The 20,965-nt window shown below is 44.4% G+C and overlaps 1 long non-coding RNA gene across 1 annotated transcript in view; it reads right to left on the bottom strand.

Moving 5' to 3' along the window:
- Positions 1 to 3,836: 3,836 nt before the first annotated feature.
- LOC109144315 overlaps positions 3,837 to 20,965 on the bottom strand; it is a 140,878-nt gene continuing 123,749 nt past the window's right edge. The window contains exon 4 of the long non-coding RNA XR_005603496.1: positions 3,837 to 9,628. This is a non-coding gene — a long non-coding RNA (uncharacterized LOC109144315). The remainder of the gene's footprint in view (positions 9,629 to 20,965) is intronic.

The following is a 20,965-nucleotide window of genomic DNA, read 5'->3' as shown; positions in this document are numbered from 1 at the left end:
GTGACGTGGAATGCTGGGAGAGGCTTCTGCCTTTGGAATTTTATCAGTGGATAGCAGAAAGAGCTGGGGGAGGGCAGGGACATTAGCCATTTTTTCACATTTTTGTCCAATTATTTTCAAAGTTTCTTTTGCTGGAAATACTTTTGATCATGACATTCTCAGACAAAACAGTGAAGGAGCACATATTTCCCATAAATTCCCCATGCCTAGAAGTGCTGGACAGGGCTTTGAACAACCTGGTCTAGTCAAAGGTGTCTCTGCCCATGACAGGGGGGTTGGAATGAGGTGAGACTTAGGTCCTTTCCAACTCAAACCATTATGGATTCTATGAAAACAGCCCGCTACATTTTATATATTTTCCTAAACTGGAGAACTCCCATCTGGGTTTGCTCAGAAGCTCTTTGGCTGCAGATTAAGTCCTGTAGCAAAGAATATCTGCAAATTTCCAGAGTAAATGGAAGCTGACCTGGCAATGAGCTCCATCCTCATGATGAAATGAGCAGTCTGCAAGTGTGGAGGGTAGTAAGTATGGGCTGTGGATATTCTGGGCACTCATCTTGAAAAAGAGCAGGGTGTACACTAATAGGAAAAGAAAGTGTCGGAGTGGAAATACCTCTGGTGTGCTGATGCTGGATGAAGATGTGTGAATAAACCATAACTTGATCTGTTAAACTGTTATCTGCTCATGGCTTATATACCCTTCAGGACATGGTTCGTCTGACCAGGAGTGGTCAGAGAACAATTTCCCTCAAGGGGCACAGTGTAAGCGTTGAGAATAATTGATTTTTTGAATGGTGGCCAAATTGCAGGGCTGTGTGCATCTCTACTTCATTTTGGGCCAAACAGAGCGTGTTCTGTCCAAAACGAAATATCCAACTCCCAAACCCTTCTTTAAAACAAGATTTCTCCAGAGCTGAAGAGAAAACATGAGTTTGAAATTTGAGTATATAATTTAGGAAATTTCTAACAAAAAATCCTGTTTCAATGTTTCCACCTTTGCTAGTTAAAATGATTTATGAATTCAAGCCCTATTATGGGGCAGTTTTGATTAACGTTGAATCCGATTTTTAGCGACTAAACCATCCCTACAGCACATTCTCTGGGACAGTACTTGCAATGCGATTGAAGAAATACCCCAAATCCAAAATTTGCAATGGCGTTTTGAACCCATCAGCTTTCCAAGGACAGAGGAGGAGGAGTTCAGCCATTGGCTCCACGTAACTCTGAGGATTCCCCTGCCATGCTTCCAGAGCAGATACTTGGAGCTCTGCTTGGCAGTACACGAACTCCCAGCCCTGCGTTCTCATCTCCTTTATGGGTGTTGGCAGCATAAACCAACATTTTTCCTTACAACTTCCCCAGAACCCTTATGTGATGCAGGCCCAATGTCAAGAAATCAGTCAACTCCTCAGTTACAGTTTTCTCTCCCCCAACCTTTCACGGGTGCTCGAAGCGGCAGCCCCGGGAGACGGCGCATCCTCGGAGTCTCACAGCCCGTGTGTTTGGGATGATCTGAAGGGTCTTTTCCAACATAAATGGTTCTGTGATTCTAAGCTGAGGAATGTGGTTGTGCAGCTCGTTCAGACTGTCACAGGTCATCACGTTCCCAGGACTCCTGTGAGCTGAGGTTAGAGAGACATTTCCAAAATAAGGCGCAAAATACCAAGGAGATAATTATGGATGGGAAACAGAGATTTTTTTTTCATTTAAAAATGTATTGATATATACATTGACGAGCTAAACTGACAAGCTGTGCTTGAGAAAGGAGTAATTGCGTCTTTAATAATATTAAACCTGACACCTGCCTTGGCCGATAACACTCAGTCCTGACACTATTTAGCTAACAATTGGGACACACAAAAAGAATGAAAGGGAAAACAGTATTAAACTGAATCTGCATTTTAAAGAACATAAAAATAAAAAGAAAGACTGTTAATTGTCTAACACTTTGCTAACTCAAAAAGGCATGCAATTTAAAAATAGCTTTGCTATTTCACTGAAAGAGGAATTACAATTTCTTCCTGAATCCCATATAGGAGAAAACATATTTAGGATAGGCACAGTGCTCTTAGAAAGAAAACCCCAATGCTAATTTGTATCATAAGCACAATTAGAAGAGATGTCCTCCATTTAAAAAAAGAACAGAGAGCTACATAGCTAAAGGATATTATTGCAAAATGATAAACTGTTCAAAGGTAGCAGTAAAAAAGACGGTCTTGTCTTTAGTGGTAAAATGCCATGTTATCTTGTTTAAATGGCATAACTTTGCAAAAGGTGCCACAACATTTCAACCTTTTAAAATGTCATTATTAAAAAATGCATATCACAAATGGCGTCTTTATACACTTCTTTTTTTTTCCCTTTCCCTTTTTCTCTCTCTTTTTTTTTTTTTTAAGGGCTTATGTAGTACTTGCAACTTCAAAGGGAAAAGGAAAGGAAATAGCAAAGATGGTTCAAGGTGATCTTGAGTACTGCCAAATGTAAATAGATTTAGAAGAAAATTTGGCTTTGCCGGGTTTCTTTCCCTCTGTGTGCATGTTCATCTGTGTTTTAAATAAAAACCACATCCATCCTGCCAGCTGTGTGAATATTGTCTCTAGCGCTGGGGGTTTGAGATGGGAGGTCCTGCCTGTGCCGGGCTCTTCCCCATCCTGATTCCAGGGAGAGCTGTGGGATGACCCCGGCTGCGGCACAGTGCTGGGAGCCTCGGCTTATTTATTTATTTCTTGGAAGGGCACCTTAATCATCACCACCATGCTGCTTACTCCTCTCTCTCTCTTTTTTTTTTTTTATTTGTATTTTACCTTTGCAGTCACACTTGGGTTTCTTCAGGGAAATAAATCTGTGGCTCAGTGTAACAAGAGAAAATTATTTTTTCTCGGTTTGCTGCCTGAGCACAGTGAAACATTTTACGAGCACCTGTTTTTATCAGCAACGGTGGCAAAAAAACAAAGGGAGGAAGAAAAGAGACAGCAAAAATCCCTCATGCAAATGTCAGAGGCTCCCTGTTGAACCAACAGATAGATGACCATGCAGAAATTGTCAGGGATTAACCAAAATCATAGAATCCCAGAATGGTTTGTGTTGGAAATGTTGAAGCTCATCACATTCCAACCCTCTCGCTGTGGGCAGGGATACCTTCCACTAGACCAGGTTGCTTAAAACCTCATCCAACCTGGCCTCAAAGCAAGTTGAGACCATGGCTGGCAGCAGGATTTGCTGTTCTTTATTTCTAGATTTCATCCAGCCAAAGAGTGACCAAAAGCTCAAATGCATCCCTTAAAATAATTTTTTGTGGTGGAAACCCTTCTTCTATTCACCCAGGAGTTCTGCAGCTGGTTTCAGTGGGATCATAACTGTGCTTTGGGTAGGATTAAAAAGTAAAAGGGAGGTTGGGACTCCCCCATCCATCGATTTCTAAAGGTTGCTGTGTACAGCTGGAGGGAAGTGTGGAACCGTGAGCTGCCGTTCTTGGTTCTGTGCTGGGCTGGCTGGATAAACTCTGATTTCAGTCCAAGAACCCCAAACCAGGAATTTTGGTATAGTCACATCTGGAATATTCTGCAAATAAGCCATCAACGCTTGTATCTAAATGTGAGTGCATGCACACATTCATCTTCCTACAGACACATGTATCTGCACTCACACTTATATACGTATATAAAGATATCCAATCCCCTAATTTATGCTACATAGAAAACCCCACACTGCTCTTACACTGGGAACACAGATGACAATAACTGAACTTGATTTGTGGGGTTTTTTTGCAGTTTTTACATTGCACCTCTGTCAAATAATCAATGACACTGTATATATGCAACAGAAGCATATGCATTTATTTATACATATAGAACATGTTATATCTATACATACAAATGGATTATTTCCAAAGTATTTCTCAAAATTTCGTGACAGTTCATCATATTGAAGGTGCAGTAGTTGGGTTAAAATGACACTGTTGAGCCCCTGGGGTCTTTTTTAATAAATATATTTTTGGCTTCTGCCTTCTGGAAATCTGCACCAGGCTTTGAAACTCCTGAAAAATTGATTTGCTTTTTTATTGCTGCTTAGTCCACACTACAGGCTGGACATATTGTCTTCTTTTAATTGAATCTGCCCATTACACTGCACAAGTGCCAGGACATCAATTTAATATCTAGATTTTTTTGTGAGCTTTCAAACACACACAACCCCCTCTTATTTAATATGGTTGGATGTTTCTATTTCGCTCCTTGGAGTTTTGATTTGTCTATTAGCATTACAGTAGCTGTCCAAGTTGTGTGATATTCCTTGGGAGAAAAAGATATAACACACTAGAGGAATTTTTTTCTCGCTGCTGCTGCTGCTTTCCCGCTGTAGCTTATCTTCTTAACAAAGACAGGACTACAGTGGGTTTCACAATCTGAGGAAAAGCACTTTAGCTGAGAGATGCACCAATGGGTAAGAACTGAGCGAAGATAAACATCCCCACATCAAGAACACCATGAAAGCGCTCCAGCAAGGAGGGATGTGCAGAGGCTCTCAAGAGCAGCCAGGGAGTCTCTGGCACAAAGCAGGGCTGTGCCCTTCACTGCTGTGATAATCGTGCTGGGGACAAGTGTTCACCTTGCAAAAGTGAAAATCGTGCTTGCAAAAAAAAAAAAAAAACCAAGAAAACAAAAAAATCATGCCAAAACAGAAATCTAAAATATCCCCAGGGAGCCCAAAGTGCCTGATCCCAGTTATTGAATGAAGCTGGGGGCAGCAGCTCATGCAGTAAACACAGTGGCAATCAGGAGCATGAGTTTATTATTTAAATGCACAAACAGGTTTCAGCTGGCGTGGAGGCAGTGATTGCACCCCTCATGCCCTCAGGTCCATGAGTAACTTGGACCATCCCAGTGATGGAGAAGGACAGCACCAGGCAGCTGCACATGCTCCGGGCTGACTGAAAGACTTAACCCACACCCATTAACTAAACCTCTTGATTAACTTCTTGGAGAAGGAAGAAATAAGAAGTGTGAGGCAAATGGAGCTTAAGGCACTGTCTGCAATAATTTCCCTTTGTGTAACTGATGTATTTGCTTCCTTGAAAACCTCTTCTGCAGCAAGGATGCAGGAAAGGTGCAAAGAAAGATTTTCATCACTCAGAGTCTGACAGAATCTAAATAATTACTGGGACAAAGTAGATTGGTGCGTACAAAGTAAGAGCAGCGCAAACATCTCTAGTGCTCAGAGAGGTTCTAGATGTGTGCTCCTATTCCTGATGCTGCAGCACTGTCCTCATCTCCTGAATCCAATCCTTTACTCACTGCATCATTATTTTGAGGTTTTATCCATCCTCTCTTGAGCAGGAGCAGGACAAGCACTCTGAGAAGCCGCTTTACAGGCTGCACAGTGCCTGGCTCTGTGATTGCTGCCTGGGATTAGGAAAGATAGCCCAATGTCAAGCATTTTTGTTTAAAATACTTTGATTTTGTTCTGCTATCATGCTAAATAAGTATATTGTACTGGGGTAAAAAGGAAAATGCATCAATACAGCCGGGTCCATGTGTTACTAAGGTGAGGCAGTTGTACAGGGGCACAGTCAGTCGGGATTAAGGAGTTTCCTCTCGTGCATTACTTTGATGTCCCCACTGGATCAGATAAACTCTCAGCTTCACCTAACTGTCAGCTTCCAAACCCAGAACAAAGCAGGGCCTCCACAATCCCAGAGAGAAAAAAAATTGCACTTTAAATGAATCTCAGAAATAAAAACAAATGCCAGAGTTATTCCAATAGGGTTGTATCATGTACCAGTGATATTCCTGGGCAAGGAGGGGCCAGCCCTGGAGCAAGTACTATTCATTATTATTGATGAATATTCTCAGGAGAAACAGAGGATGTTGCTTAATGGCTTGATCTAATATGCCATCAGAGAAGAGGGAAAAAATAGAGTGAAAGATATCCTCAAATGCAAAAGCTGAGGAATCTTCCAAGCTCTGACTGGTCCTTTAATTACCCACGCTGCAAGGGAGGAACACACAAAGAAGAAGATGGCTTCAGTGAAAGTCCTTTGAGAGGAAATCCTTTTACCACTTGTTAAAGCTGCAATAACGTCACCTGGAGGTTAGTTTTTCATTAGGACTTTGAGCCACCGGAACATTTAACACTGACCTGTGCACGTAATTTGCCACATGGTTGGCAAAACTACCTGTGCCAGGTGGGCAGGTGCAGGAAGGAGCTGATATAAATGTGCAAGGAATTATTAGGCTTGTAGAGACAATGAGAAAAAAGTAGGGAAAAAGAGAATGTCAGAAGATGATCTGGCCCTAGCACAGAGCAGGTGTGTGCAGACAAAACCAAGATTGGCCAGGGAAGTTTTAGGGAAAGCAACACCTATGGCCAGCAGACCCGCAGACATGGGTGTGCTGCTCCTCTGCAAAGTTAGACCTTTTATTTTCTAAGTTGTATGGATGACTGGGAGAGCAAAGCTGGATGAGAAGGCACCTTGTGACTGGTCAGGCAGGTTCAGAAGTGCCCAGTGGCAGCTGCTCATCTGCTGTCTGGTCTCCAGAATCACTCAGATGCTGCATCTAGCTGCAAGAGAAACCCTGAGACACCTCCTGCCATGTCCTGTAGGACACTTCCTCAGGATATCTCTGATGGCTGTGTGGACTTGCAAGCTCTGGGAACCAGGAATTCCCCCATCACAGCCTCCCACATCCCCCTTTGTCCTGAGTGGGGACTCAGAAAGTCCCTGCTGGCGATCAGTGGGCTCCTGGTGGCTTTGTGCTGGGCACCAGGGTTGCTCTGCCACCTGTACACAGGCTCCAAGCCCTGCATGCCCTGAAACCTCCCCAGCTGCCTGTGGGGGCCCAAGACCATCCCAGCCAGCTGGCAGGCAAGGAGGGCTGCGAGCAGAGCAGGCAGAGGAACCATTAGGAAAATATCCCTGGCACAAAGCCTGGCAGGCTTGTGGTGCCAGTGCACAGGGAGCTGCAGGAGGAGGGGTGGCACGATGCTGCCTGGACTGTCCCTGGGGCCCAGGTGCCAGCAGAGTCCCCAGTCTCATCCTTAATTTGACTACAAGCTCTGCTTGTTCCCGTGGCAGTGGTGTCCAGGCTCTGGCAGTGCAGCTCCTTGGGCTTCAGGAAGGTTTCTGCACAAGGGCTGTGAGAAGAGACACAGCCACAGGGTTCTGAGGGAGGTGCAGCAGTGGAGCTTGCAGGACTCCAGCCAAGGGAAAGGAATGGGCAAGGAGCTGTCTCCCTGCACTGGGAAATGTAGGGAGACACTGGATTAGCAGTAATTAGCAATACTGGGTGCTGTGAGTTAATGGGCTACAGTGTGACAGCACCCAAACCACCCAGGCTGGGCCATCCCTGACTCTGCAGTTTGGATCTGCCCAGCTCCCACCCCACCAGGCATCCCACTGCTCTGTCAGCAGAAGGGAAAAATCGCTGCCTGATTCTCTCCTTGCTCACAGCTCATCTCCCCCCACTGGTTTTGTTAAATGCAGCACATTTCCAAAGAAGCAGATTTTAATTTCAATAAATTCTGTAAGAAATAGATCAGCGTTAAGGAGGGGAGCAGCCACAGGAAGTGACTTTAACTGCTTGGCTGCAGAATATTAATAGGATAGAATGTTATTAGAATAATTTTTCACCGTTTATTAGAATAATTTTTCATCATGAATAATAAATTAATAGAATAATTTAGTACCACTAGCCCTCTGTTTGAAAGGGTGTTTTATTTAAAAGTAGCTTGAAAAGTGGCATTTGGGGAGGTGGGATGGGGACAGGTCATGCTGTGAAACTGCTTCATGCAGGGACTCACTGCTTGCCTTTATTCCCCTCAGTCTTCCTTCTGGAAAACCCAAGGTGAGTTCCTCACTGCTGATGGCTCTGAGAGGGTCTTGCTTGGGACAGGAGATGGCTGAGGGTTCAATCCCTGGAATCCTGCAGCTCGGACCTCCAGCTATGCATCACCAGACATCCTCTGCTGCTCCACATCCCCGTGGAACGTCCCTTTTTTCTTCCAGCAGCCTGGGAAATGCCCACAATCACTCCCATGTACATTTACCTGGCTTTAACTCCTTGTTTCCCTACCTCACAGTGAGACACTGATGCCCATTGCAGTAGTTTTGTGCAAACCAAGAGGTCTCTCTCTCTCTCTCTCTCTCTCTGTGTGTCTTTTTTTTTTTTTTGTTTGCATCTGTGTGGAAGATAATCATTCCTCGGAAGGCTATTCACACCACAAAAGCACAATGACATTATTCTCTCCCTCTCTCTCTCTTTCTACTGTTTTACTCTACAACTGACAATTAATGTTAGAAAGAACATGAAATGGAGGAGAAATTACAGCAATTTATCAGCCGAAATTATAGGTGTAGACACATGTCAGCAGTGGAAACAGTTTCTATCAAAATTAAAGTATTTAGAGATTTTCCTCAAATTTCAAATTATGCAAATCCCATTTTTGTGATACGCTGGTACTGTAGCTTTAATTGCAGGATTACCAGCAAGCTGCAAACTGCACTTGTAACCAGGATTCAGCTCTTCGGAGAGCAGCTCCCTTCCCTAGCACATCTTATTAATTCAACAAAGTTCCCATGTCTTTAACAAATTAAATATGTTTTGCAGAACAGGCAGCGGTTTTCTCGGTTTCAATCTGTCACGAAGGACCCTGCTGTTTGCAGAGGTTACTCGACAGCTGGATGAACAGACAGGTTTGAGTCCAAACACGGATTCAAATGCATATTTATACATAAAACATATTTATACAACAACATCACAGGAACAGCTTGTGCAGCTGAAGTTGCTACAAGTCCCTTTACCGTGAGGACACCATCAGCAAAGGTGGGGAAGGAATTTGGATTTCACCTTCTTCCTCCAGGTCTTTCTGGATCAGTTAAGGCTGCTCTGTGACCTCAGGAGACCACAGGAGATCCCACAAGGAAGGAACTTGCTTTTCCTCTGGCAATAATGGGCATGGCTGGAAAGCCCTGTGCCAGCAAACCTTATACCGTGTGCTCCTGAGAAGCTGTTTGATCACTGCCAGCCTAATTAGAAGACACAATATTCAGGTGTTATTTCTCTTCCTTCCCTCCTTTTATGTTTCTCTGTTGTTGCAAAAGGAGCCGAGGATGAAGCACAGGAGCAGGCAGGAGCTGGGTAAGGCACTGGCATGGCAGAGAGTGCCAGGAGACTGCCGGGCCAAGGAGGGGAGATTCGATGTGCCACACCAGAGCCCGAGACATCCCTTGGCTGTGCTGGGATGGTTGCTGGGTTCCACTCCCAGCATCCACAGAGCCAGGACAAAGCAGAGCAGACGGGAGGAGTACAACACTGGAATCAAGCTGGGGTTTTTTAGGTGGTTTGAAATGATGCTCTTTAATGCAAGAACATTTCAGTGCTGTTCAACACATCAGAGGTAAGAGCCACCATCCTACAGGCACTGGGGCTGAAAATCCTTTCTCAGGCTCAACTGGGCAGTTATGAGGTCTGGCTGTAGATCATCACATGAAATTTGTAGACACCAACAGGACTGTGAGCTCCATATACAGAGGTGTAGAGTTTGTAACTGGTGCAAGCAGCACCAATTTGGGCTGGACTTTTGTGCACTCAGCTTGTTCATCTGCTGACTGACTGGGTGACACGCGGCGACCCTGAAAAAAGTTGGAGATAAACTAGCATTTAGTTTCCCTTTTTTGATTGTTCTGCCAACAACAAGCTAAACTGAGGTTGTTATTTTTAGGACTGTCCTGTGCAGGGCCAGGACTAGAACTTAATTATCCTTGTGTCTCCTTTTCAGCTCAGGATATTCTGTTTCAGTGATAACAAAGTGAAGTAAAAGGTGTGACAAGCATCCGAGGTGCATCAAACATTTCATAGAACCACAGAATGGGTCAGGTGGGTCACCTGGTCCAACCTCCCTGCTCAAGCAGGGCCACTTCAGAGCACATTGCACAGGATTGCATCAGATGGTTTTGGGATATCTCCAGTGAGAGAGACTCCACACCCTCTCCGGGCAATGTGTTCAGTGCTCAGTTACTGCACAGGGAAGTTCTTCCTCATATTTAGGTGGAACTTCCTGTGCATCAGTTTCTCCCTGTCACCTTTATTTCATTTGAGTCACTGTTCCAGTAACAGCCCTTGGTGCTGGGGCTGCGGGTTCTGCCCCCGTCTGTGGCTGTGCTGTCACACCCCCCAGGCCCTGCAGCACCAGGTCACCTCTCAGGTGTGCACTTTGCATGACCATTTGTACTTCTACTACTTTTGAAAACTCCCCCTTCTCTGGCTTCCTACCCACCTCCTCATGGATCACACAGTGACTATCGCACGGTGCTGTCCCAGCCAGGGCCAGTGGTGCTCCCAAACCGAGAGGTTTCATTTCCTGTTTTTGAACGTGACCAGCCCAAGACACAACCAGATGCCTGGGATCTATTTGCATATGCCAGGCAATGCAAGGCTGCTGACAGCCACTGTATCCAGCTTCAATAACCACGATATGCTCCATCTGCTGACGCCCCAGCATAGCCACAGCGGGGAGCTGTACTGCCAGAGGCACTATCCTGGAACAGCTGAATTGCTGAACAGCTGGGGAAGCATCAAAGGACACTTTTCATACAAGAGCAGGGTTGTTGGCCCCGTTTCTCATCACACACACGGCGTGGAGCACAGGCAGAGGAGCCACTAAGGCAGTGACAGGTTGTAGGGGCAGCCTCTGCGAGTGTTTGTGGCCCCTGCACCCCACACAGCCACAAAGAGAGGCCAGGGAAGTTCATGGGAAAGGAACTATCTAATTTGGAAAAGAGGCTACCTGCAGGCCACCACACCCATTCAGATGGGGGAGCATTTAGCCTTTTTAGGGATCCAGTGGTGATGCTCCCTGGGTACCAATAATCCTCTCTGCTGCTGTTTGTAAGGAGTGGTGAGGTCTGAGCTGAGCACCCAGGATCAGGGAGAGAGGCCAGAGACAGCTCGTCCCTCTGTGCAGGGGCGATGAACCACCCAGGAGGGCTCCCTGGGCAGGCAGCTCCCAGCAGGTTGCAGGATCAGGCTGTTGGGATACACATTTTCCCATGCAGGGAGGAACGGAGATTGCTGAGTAACTGCACAAGGATGGCAGCAGGCACAGGATGGGACAGTGTGAGAGGGGTGATGGGTGATGCCCAGCACAGAGCTCCAGTCTGGGCTTTGGTTGGTGCTACCCTGCTTTTTTTTGGAAAAAGGGAGCGAGAAGACCGAGGTAGGAATGTTGAGTTTTGCATGTTCAGGTAAAAAGACTGATTTTCCTTAGGCTTGGTGTGGGAGCTTGAGGGAAGGCTACAGATAGGTTTTACCTGAAACTGGGAAGGGAAACAGAGAAAGAAAGGGAAAAGGGAAGGGGAAGAGGAAAGGAAAAGAGAGAAAGAGAAAGAGAAAGAGAAAGAGAAAGAGAAAGAGAAAGAGAAAGAGAAAGGGAAGGGAAAAAGAAATAAAAGAACAATCATTGAGAGAAGGGGGAAAACCAGAATTGATTCTATGATTTTTTTTTTTCCAAAATAATTCAGTGATTCTCATTCAGCTGGTGCTTTTCTTAAAGACCAAAGAGCCTATATGATAAGCATATTTTACAAATTAGGTAGCGATTTATCCCGCTTTTGTTTTAATGATTGAAATGAATGATGTCGTGCCGCTTGCTGCTGCTGCTGCATTCAGCGCCTGCTGTTCTTGGGAGCTGAAGACACCGAGAAATTTGCATACCTAATGCCGGGAACTGGCACAGACTAAATAGCTTCTTTTCTTTCCTCTGTGTTTGTAGATTTACTGTAGTGCTGGGTTTAATCAAAGGCTTTTTAAAGCCGTCCGTGTGCCGTTTCACAATGCTGAACTTGCATGTGACAAAGGCAGCTATTTATTACTTATCAGCTTTATGGCAAGGACCACGGGCTACCCTAATTAAAGGTGTAGGGGCTGCGTGCCCCTGCAGGAAAAGGCACTGGCCAGTTAACATTTCTAATCCCTAATCAAGGCACGGCGTGGATTATTTTTCATTTTGTTTTGTTGCTGGTTAAGTATTCAGAAAAAATGTTAGGGCTAGGCAGGGGGCTAAGCCAACTTTGGATGGGATGTGAGCTCCAAAGGTGTGAGCTGTCCATGCGGATGTCATAGGCTTCATTCATTGAGGTGCTGTACATTTTCACCTGCACTAAAGCAGAACTGGCTGGGGCATAGTCTTCTTCATGAGATGTCACCAAAACAGGGTGAATCATTGGATGCCCCATCCCTGGAAGTGTCCAAGGCCAGGTTGGATAGGGCTTGGAGTAACCTGGTCCAGTGGAAGGTGTCCCTGCACCTGGCAGGGGGTTGGGGGGTTGGAATGAGAGGAGCTTTAATGTCCCTTCCAACCCACACAATTCTGTGGTTCTGTGAGTCTATGATCAAGGGTAAAATGCTCTATAGAGACAAATCCACATCAACCAGCTTTCTTCTGGGCTTCCCTGCTCATTTCTCATGTGCACATGAGAGAGCAGAAAAGAGAGAGCTGTCATACCCCATCACTTGGTTTGGGGTTGAGTGGATCATCAAGATGATGCAGAGTGAAAAGCTCTTCTTCAGAAGGAGCTTTAACCTTGCATCTCTTATGACCAGGAAAACCACCCCAGAGACCAGGCTATGGCTCAAAAGTCTTTTCTATCTATTAAGGTCATCCAACACTCCCAAATCTAAGAAACCTTCCTATGATAACTAGGATTTGATTTGAAAACAAATATTTTGATACAATCCTGCATCTTCAAAAACTGGCCCCAAGTTTTTGATTTTCATTTCTACCACAGACAAAAATAAATGCTGGACTTTGGTGGATGTTCATAAACCAGAAACACCTTATTGTGGACAGCTCTGCACGCAAATCAGCACCCATGAAACCCTTCAAGAACGGCTACATTGTCTGTAGTGAAAGCAGGGCTGTCCCTTATTTACTATCAGCAAATTTAGAGCTCCTTTTCAAGTCAGTAAGAAATTTCCACAGGCAAATTATTATTATTTTGAACAGCAAGAAAACACATTTTTTCCTCTCTAAATATTTTCCAACTTAAGGAGACAAAACCAAAAGCGTAGGGGAGAGCAAAGAGAATTAATCTCTTGTCGGGGCTGGCCCATAAAGAGGCAAACTTCATAAAAAGAAATAAATAAATTGCCCCCTCCCCCCAACATCTGCTGGGAGCACTCAGAGATAACTGGCAGCTTGAACAATAACTCCGAGGACGGGAGTCCTGGAACAATGGCAGTGGGAAGAGAGCAGCCCTGGCTGTGGCATCGCTTCCAGGCCTTCTGCACACGCAATTGGTTCGCGGGAATAAAGATCAAGTTGGACCAATAGCACTATAATTTGGGAACAAATATATTGATTACAAGAGAGTCCCACTGGAATGAATGGGACCACTCGGGAAGCGCCGTTATTATTCTGCGTGCGCAGGGATTGCAGGATGTGCTCTGCCTGGGCTCTGAATTGATCAGCATGAGATTATCACCCTGCAAATGCAGTATCAGCCTGCTGCAGCACTGCCTGGCTGCACAGCCATGGGATGGCCCAGCCTGCAGGGCCACTCAGGCACATGGATTCCTCGTCACCCCTTTCCTGAGCCTGCTAATTCTTATGGATCCTTCAAAAACACCTCCCTCGCCAGACCCTGCAGGTTGTGTGCTCCTGAACGTCACTAAGAGGGAGTTTATCTTCCTTCTAAAATGACTATTTAATAAAAGAAATAAAAACCAGCTATGAAATATTTAGGAGAAAGAGTAGTATTAAAATAACAGGATCTGCCAAAATCTCTATACCTATTAATAATATTTTAGAGAACAATAATGGGATTAATTTTGAACTCTTAGCTCCTTTTTCACCATCAGTGGGTTTTAGTTAGGTTCAGCATTTTATTTAGCTTTGGAAATGACATCATATCCCTCTGTTTTTATTCCCAACTGTTTATTTATTTATTTAAAATTAAATTAAAATAGGAGATGCACATCTAGGACTTTAAGTTCCCTAATGCATCTTTCCTAAAGCAGAAGAGTCCCAACATCATCAAATTATCATCTTGAAAGGAGGTCAACCTGCCAGATCCCTTTAAAAGTCCTTCAGTTTTCATTATTTCATAACTAGCAGCAACAAGTCCCAAAATCCTGGAGACCTCATGGTCTCCGTCCTCATAACCAAAGAATATTGACCACCTCTTGTTCTGCCACTGCTCTGTGACTACTACTTTAGAATAATTTAAAATCCTGTTTATTTCCACCTCCTTCTACCCTGAGCATCACTGCTGCCTTTTCACTGGTGTTTCCTCTTCTCAGATCTGGTTTTGTCCTCACTGCCCATGGGGTATCACAGTTACTCCATTGTACCTGGCTTAATTTTTATTATTTTTTAATTTAAGGATGAGCTGAGCTTTTTGAACAGATCATTTTTACCTACCTGCTGAGAATGGCTTTTCCAAAGCTGGATGTTCAATATTTTCTGAAAATTGTCTTTCTTTAATGAGTCCAACCTCAGGCTCCCAAGGCGAAAGACACCCAAACTGCAAATTGTTTCTTAAAACTTCATCCCTGTAGCAAAGTTAAATTGCCAAGTTGCATTTTCTTCTCTAAATCACTTTCTCTGCATTTTAATTCCTTTCAGTTTGACAGCCTTAAAGCAGACGGATCAGGCTGAACCAAAGATTTCACCAAGTGTAAGCTAAGCCTGTTTAAAATGACTGCCATGTTCATCTCAAACTCAGAATTATAATGCAAAAAGTAATTTTTCCCTCAATGTGTAGGTAACAGCCCTGGGCAGGCCCTTTTGGGAAAACATATGCAACACCACAATGCTGACTGAATCAACCCCAAAAAATTAGGAGGACCACAAATTTTCAGAGAGGTTTTTGCATTCACTCCTCTCTGCTCGAAACCAGAGAGATTCTAATGGCCTTCTCAGGTCTCATCAGGTTGCTGCAGCTGTTGGTCCGAGACTAGTTAGTGCTAATCTTGGCCTAAAGGCTACAGAGATACTTACTTTTGGTTTGGGGAGGCTGCTGTGACTCCAGCAGCCTGATTCCTGTGCTGCTTTGCATATGCTCACCCACAAAAGCTGTGGACTGCTCTTTTCCACAAATCTGTACCACGAAAGCTGCCCTGGCAGTGATCAGTGGAGCTGCTCCACATGTTTGCCTGGCACGTATCCAGGATGGGAGGTGTGTTATCAGGCCACTCTGCAAGTGTCAGGTGCTGCCACCAACACTTGCTGATAATGCTCCATATGCAGGGAAAGATGGATGATATCGTAGCTGGGATATTTTATTTTTTTTCCCAGCAAAATGAGAGCTGTAACATTTCACATCTCCTGCCAGAGAGGACACTACCAGCACATCACTTGCAGGCCCAAACTGGTGATATCTATGTGCTGTAGTAACTGGCTCTCCAGCACTCCTTTGATGATAACCATAATTCCAATTCATAAAATACAACCTGAAAATATTCCTTGAGCACAAAATTTTGTTATTTATAGACACATTTCCCAGAATCTGATATTTCTGCAAGAAACCTAGATATTGTCTTTACTCTAGTCACCATCCAAACCTCTGAATAAATCTACAGTCCCATGATAATCTAAAAGACAAAGAGACAAATGAAGTCCCTGGGTAATCACAAGAGTGCCAGGTGATACCGGAATTGTCAGGAGGATGTTTCTGATACCTGGTGAAGCACCTGCCCTCTTGGTGAAGGTCATCAGACCTCAACATGAGCTGGACCATTCCCAGCTCCTCACCTTTGAGGGGACAAAGCTTTCAGACCCCTCTGCAGGCTCCCCTCTGCCCACAGGAAGCAGCACTCACTGTGCTGGTGTGTTGGGCAGGATAGAAACTCAGCTCTGTCATAGATTTTATTCCATTTTATTACTCTCAGCTCTTCCAGAGTATTACAAACTCTCAGGAGACCTTTTAAGACATTTGCTGATGCTTCACTTATAAATCAAATCTCTCTTTCCTGGATACTTTGCTGTACTCCATCCACCTCCTGGGCTGTGGGAATAAAATCTTGTGGAGAACTGAGCCCACCTCCACCTTCACACTGTCTCCCCCAAAAAAATTTTAAAGGGAGAAATTTTCCCAGCGTGAGCTCAGATTTTACTGGTCAACCTTTTTTTTTTTGTTACAGCTTAATGAGATTTATCCCCCCTCTTTCCAAATGATAATTTCAACAGGTAAAACTAGCACTTCACTGCTCTTTCTGGGTCTGCAGAAGATTTTTTTGAGGCTTGTGGTGTCGGGTGGAGGTGGCACCTCTTCACCTTCCTGACTGACAAGGCTGTGTCAGATGGTGCCTGGGAGTGTGGGCATGTCTGAGACAGGGGAAGGCTACTGGGAAAGAAGATATTCTCAACCAACATCTTTCCTGAATTGAAATTAAAAGCTGAAAAGATTTATTACAGTAGCATATTCATGCTGCTATATTTAAGGTGATGTCAGTGTTCTCAGCATAATCCTTCTTATGCACCGAGGATTAAAACTCAGCCATAATAAAGTAGCCCAGACTGAGACTTGTCCTCAAATGTTTCCTATTTGAAGCATTAATTTTATTTTATTAAATTAAAAATAAAATCAGTTCAAGACTTTTGTAGGTTTGGAGAAGAGAACAAGGAGGAATTCTGTCTAGAGACTTGCCCCTGCTGATTGCCAGAGAAGTCAAAAGACCCAGGCAGAGATGATACTGCAAAGAGAGAAAAATGTTGCTGCTTTTCTTGCTTTGAGCATGGGATATCAGCCTATGGACTAAAGAAGTGCCTTTCCACATAAACTGATGATAAAAATTCAAATAAACATCAATTCCTGTCTGCACTGTGGCCAATCCTGTGGTGCTTCCAGGACTTCTGGGTACCAGCTGAACTTCAAAAAGCCTTGGCTTCCTCCCTGGAGCCTGTGTTTACTCTTGAACACGCTACAAATAATTAATAGGTTTATCTGTTGAAATGATACATAGAACAGCAATAAAGGTATTTTGCTTGTGAAGTAGGAACAAATGTCTGTAAGGGAACTTGCTTTTTTCCAGTATACTGTCATTTCCAAGAATATCTAGTTTCCTGAGATCTCTTTTGTTGATGGCCAGTATTTTTATTCCCTAAGTTCAAATGAGAACATGAATCATAATTCTGATCATGTTAAAGAGTTTTAGCAGGATTGTTTTCCCCTTTGAACCAGGTGTAGGGCTCCAGGTCAGGATCCAGCTGGCTGTGCTGGACCAGTAGAGTGTATTCAGGATGGGGAATGCTCAACAAGCATGTGGGAGCAGGAGGAAACCAGACTAATTGTGGGATGTTCCCTGCATTGGCCACGCTCAAACCACAGCCTTGGGGACCAGCTGGAAAGAAAGACTGGTGGCTGTGCTGGCCCTGGGCACAGGGAGCAGGTCTGCCTTAATGCAGCCCTCTGCTCTGAGATAAGGATGAAATGATTCTTTGAAGCTGAGATAGTGAAAAGAGGGGAAAAATTTATAAAGCTGGTGAGAGAGCTTAGTGCTGCTCATAGCATCAGAAATGGCCGGAGTCAAGGTGTCCCTTTGGGGAGTTTTAATAGGAAACTCTCCCAAGAGCATGTTCCAGCTGGAGGAGGAGGAGGAGGGAGGACCACAAAGATGGGTAGTTAGTCCTGGAGCAATGTAATACCAGCAGGAGACTGTCCTTTCTAAGGATGCTAAAATCTGGGATTCAGAGAGACTGTGGAGCATAAAGATGTTATATACACAAGGCTGGGGTAATACATAGCCTGGAAATGTCAAATTAAATTTACCTGAACAATTTCAATTTGATTCCTCTGGGGGTATACATGGATTTATGATCTTTAAGCTAAATATTCACATGCCTTTTTTTCCTGAAGTGTTCATGTGCACAAAGTGTACCTGCAAAGAGCTCCTTTAAAGAGCAACTGTTTGATATTTTAATTCCAGAAAACTGGTCAAACACTGCTCTGGAGGCAATGACTAACTTCCTCTCTGGCTTGTCTGTGGAATTCATAAGTTTAGAATTAATTTAGAGGAGGGTGACATTATTGCCACTTTACAGAGGAAAGCATTGAGTCACAAACAAGAGTTCTCCCAAGTGCAGTAATTGCAGAACCCAAATTGTGATGATGCAGGGCTGGGTACCTCATGCCCCAGGGTGTTTGCTCTGTTAAAATATCTGGATGCAGCTGGGGGAGCTCAGCACCCCTCTAAGGCCAAATTCCAGGGTATCTCCCCAAAATGAGCAGCTTGCATCTATTAATGACTCCAAAAATGTTAGAACCTTGTGTAGGAACTCTGTGAGGGAGATAGAAGGGGGTAGTACATTATCCAGGACTTTGGAGACAACTGTTTTAAAACCAGGATGACCTTTCTCGTTGTTTTTATGGAGAATTTGTGGTTTGGATTGAAATTGTTTGATGGAGAATTTAAAAAAAAATTATGTAATACAGATTAGAGGTTTCTGAGGGGAAAAAAAAAGAAGAAAGCATGAACAGCAATCTGCTCTGTTCATTTTTTGACTATTACAGGGGGATGTGGAAGGATTTTATGCTGGGAATATGCTTTTTGAAGTTCCCATAAAAATCTGTTCAAATTTGGCCATGCTAAATGCATTTGTGAAATTACTATTTGCACATGCTCAGAAGAGCCTTTTTAAATTTTATATTTGGCAGCTAAAATCTCCAGAGAACCACCTGAGCAGCTTGGAGCTGTGCCATACCCACGGGCTGATCAGACTCCAGCCCAGGACGTCAGCGTGAAATGTGGGATGGGGCGGGCTTTTCCCAGAAGAGGAAGATTTCAGCCCTATGGATGAACATGTGAATGGCACAAAATAGATGTCATTATACTCTCAAAATCCACAGATAGCATCAGCAGAGACTGAACCAGAGTCTTTGCAAGTCAAACAAAATTCCGAAGGGGTGGAGCTGTCAGACTGCTTGCAATAAATTCTGAGTGATGCTGCTCTCTGAATACACCCCTGATTTGGATGAGGTTTGTGGTGTGCATTGTCTGGACAGTCATTGCTCCGATTTTCCTGCTGCAAAGAAGGAACCATCCCAGACACAGTGGTGGCACAGAACGTTTCCTCTCACCTCCCCCACTCCTCGGCTTTTGGAAAGGCAGCAATGCCAGCCCATCAGCTGCCTGTCCAAATTGGACGTGTAAGTCTGGAGCAAGAAGAAAACATCCTTGCTGAGGGACAGAGAATCCAGCCCTGCTCAAGGATGGAGCAAACAGGACCTTTCCTTTGCACGTCACAGCCCTAAATGTGTCAACACATGGTTGGGTCAGCAAAGGGGAGTTTTACCTTGGAATGCCCACAGGGAGATAAGTGCAGCAACGCTGTTAAAGAGAATTAGTTATTTATTTGCATGGCATTTAATTGTGTTGAATAAAGGTCAGTGTGTTCTCACAGTCTTGCCATTTGTGTTGAGGAAAGGAGAGCAGCTGTGGCTCTTCTCCCCATCTCCAGGATATCAAACTCCCTTATTTTACAGCCAGGTATTCACAGCTACCTTTTATGAACTCACTCCATAAAGAGAGGTTTCTTGCCAAAAACACAAAAAGAACTTATCTTAAAATTCTCATCCACCATGACAACAGAGACGGGATTGCACCCAGAAGCAGCAGGGCCGTGAAGAAACACCATTTCTCCAGGAAGCCTAACCAGAAAAGTTTGGCTGATACATTTTTCCCCTGGTCACTGGGATTTACCCACATGTGGTCCAACATGTCACACACGCCCCTGGCCATGTGATGTACTTTGAGTGTCCCTTGGTCCTGTGTCGTTTATATCTCACAGTGAGCTGCCGCAGATCTACCTTGTAATAATGTTCAATTAACAGGGAGTCCTTTGAGACTCATCAGTGTCATCTTACACCTTTCTGTGCACACCTCACACTCACTCCAGCCCCAGCAGGCACCAGTGTGATAGGAACTGGGACTGTGTCCCAGCAAATTCCACTAAAGTCTTTTGGTTGCAGGGCAGATTCTGCCTGCTCCCCTATCCTGGTGCAAGTGTCATGACACGAAGGTCTGAGGGTGGAACACCCCTCACCCCACCTTGCAGGACACTGTAGAGCTACATGGACTCAACCCCCAGCCCACACAAATTAAAACACAATAGGTCTCCATGTGGGTGGTCTCATTCAGGAGGATTTAATTACAGTGAGATGAGGAGCCTCCATCCAAGGGTTTCACCTGCTTTAGTCTTACACCTTTTCCCGATAATTTTCATGGCCTTGCCTTAGGCTCTGTAAGGCTCAGGCAGCTACAGAAGTAGCAATATTTCCCTAAAAGAGCCATTCCCAAATGTCTCCTTTGGGTTTTTCGTAACTTGGTACTGTACCAGCTCTTCTCACCGAGCTACCGTGTGGAATAATGTGCCCAGGCGAACATTGTTACATGAAAACACAAATACTGGAGATGCTGACAGATGGAGGAATCACACTGTTTTGAGGGAAGGAAGGGCAGGATAGGAGCAGGAATATCAGAATGAGTCTTGCCGTTTACATGTAACAAGCTACAGCTATATTTGGATACGCTGAGGCATTCACAACCTTCCCAATTGCCAGGCTTTCAAATACACACATTACCACCAGAAGTGCTCTTGCTTAAGTGCTCCCATCTCCAGGATTTCCTTTGAAGTATCTGACTGAAGTAATGTAAAGTGCATTTCAATTGGCAGTGAATGCAGGTTAAATGGTAACAGCACAACAGATCCAGTGTTTGTTCCCTGGGCTTTTTCTTTTACCAGTCTCTCTTTTTACGAGGCTTGGTTACTTACTGTAACGCTGCATTCAGGCACCTTCAGTCTATTAAGCCTCTTTCCTGACCCTCTATACAACTGCTCGAGGATGCTGTGAGCTGTATCAGTACTGCTTTAGTACACAAAAAAAGTGAGTAAATGCACTGCTGAGTGCACAGGCTGAGCAGCAAGCGGTGGGTAAACTCCCTTTAGAAATCTGTGCGCTTGCATTTACCCT

This window comes from Corvus cornix, chromosome 20 (genome assembly GCF_000738735.6).
Source record: "Corvus cornix cornix isolate S_Up_H32 chromosome 20, ASM73873v5, whole genome shotgun sequence".
NCBI lineage: Eukaryota > Metazoa > Chordata > Aves > Passeriformes > Corvidae > Corvus > Corvus cornix.
This window is presented reverse-complemented; position numbering and strand designations above follow the sequence as displayed.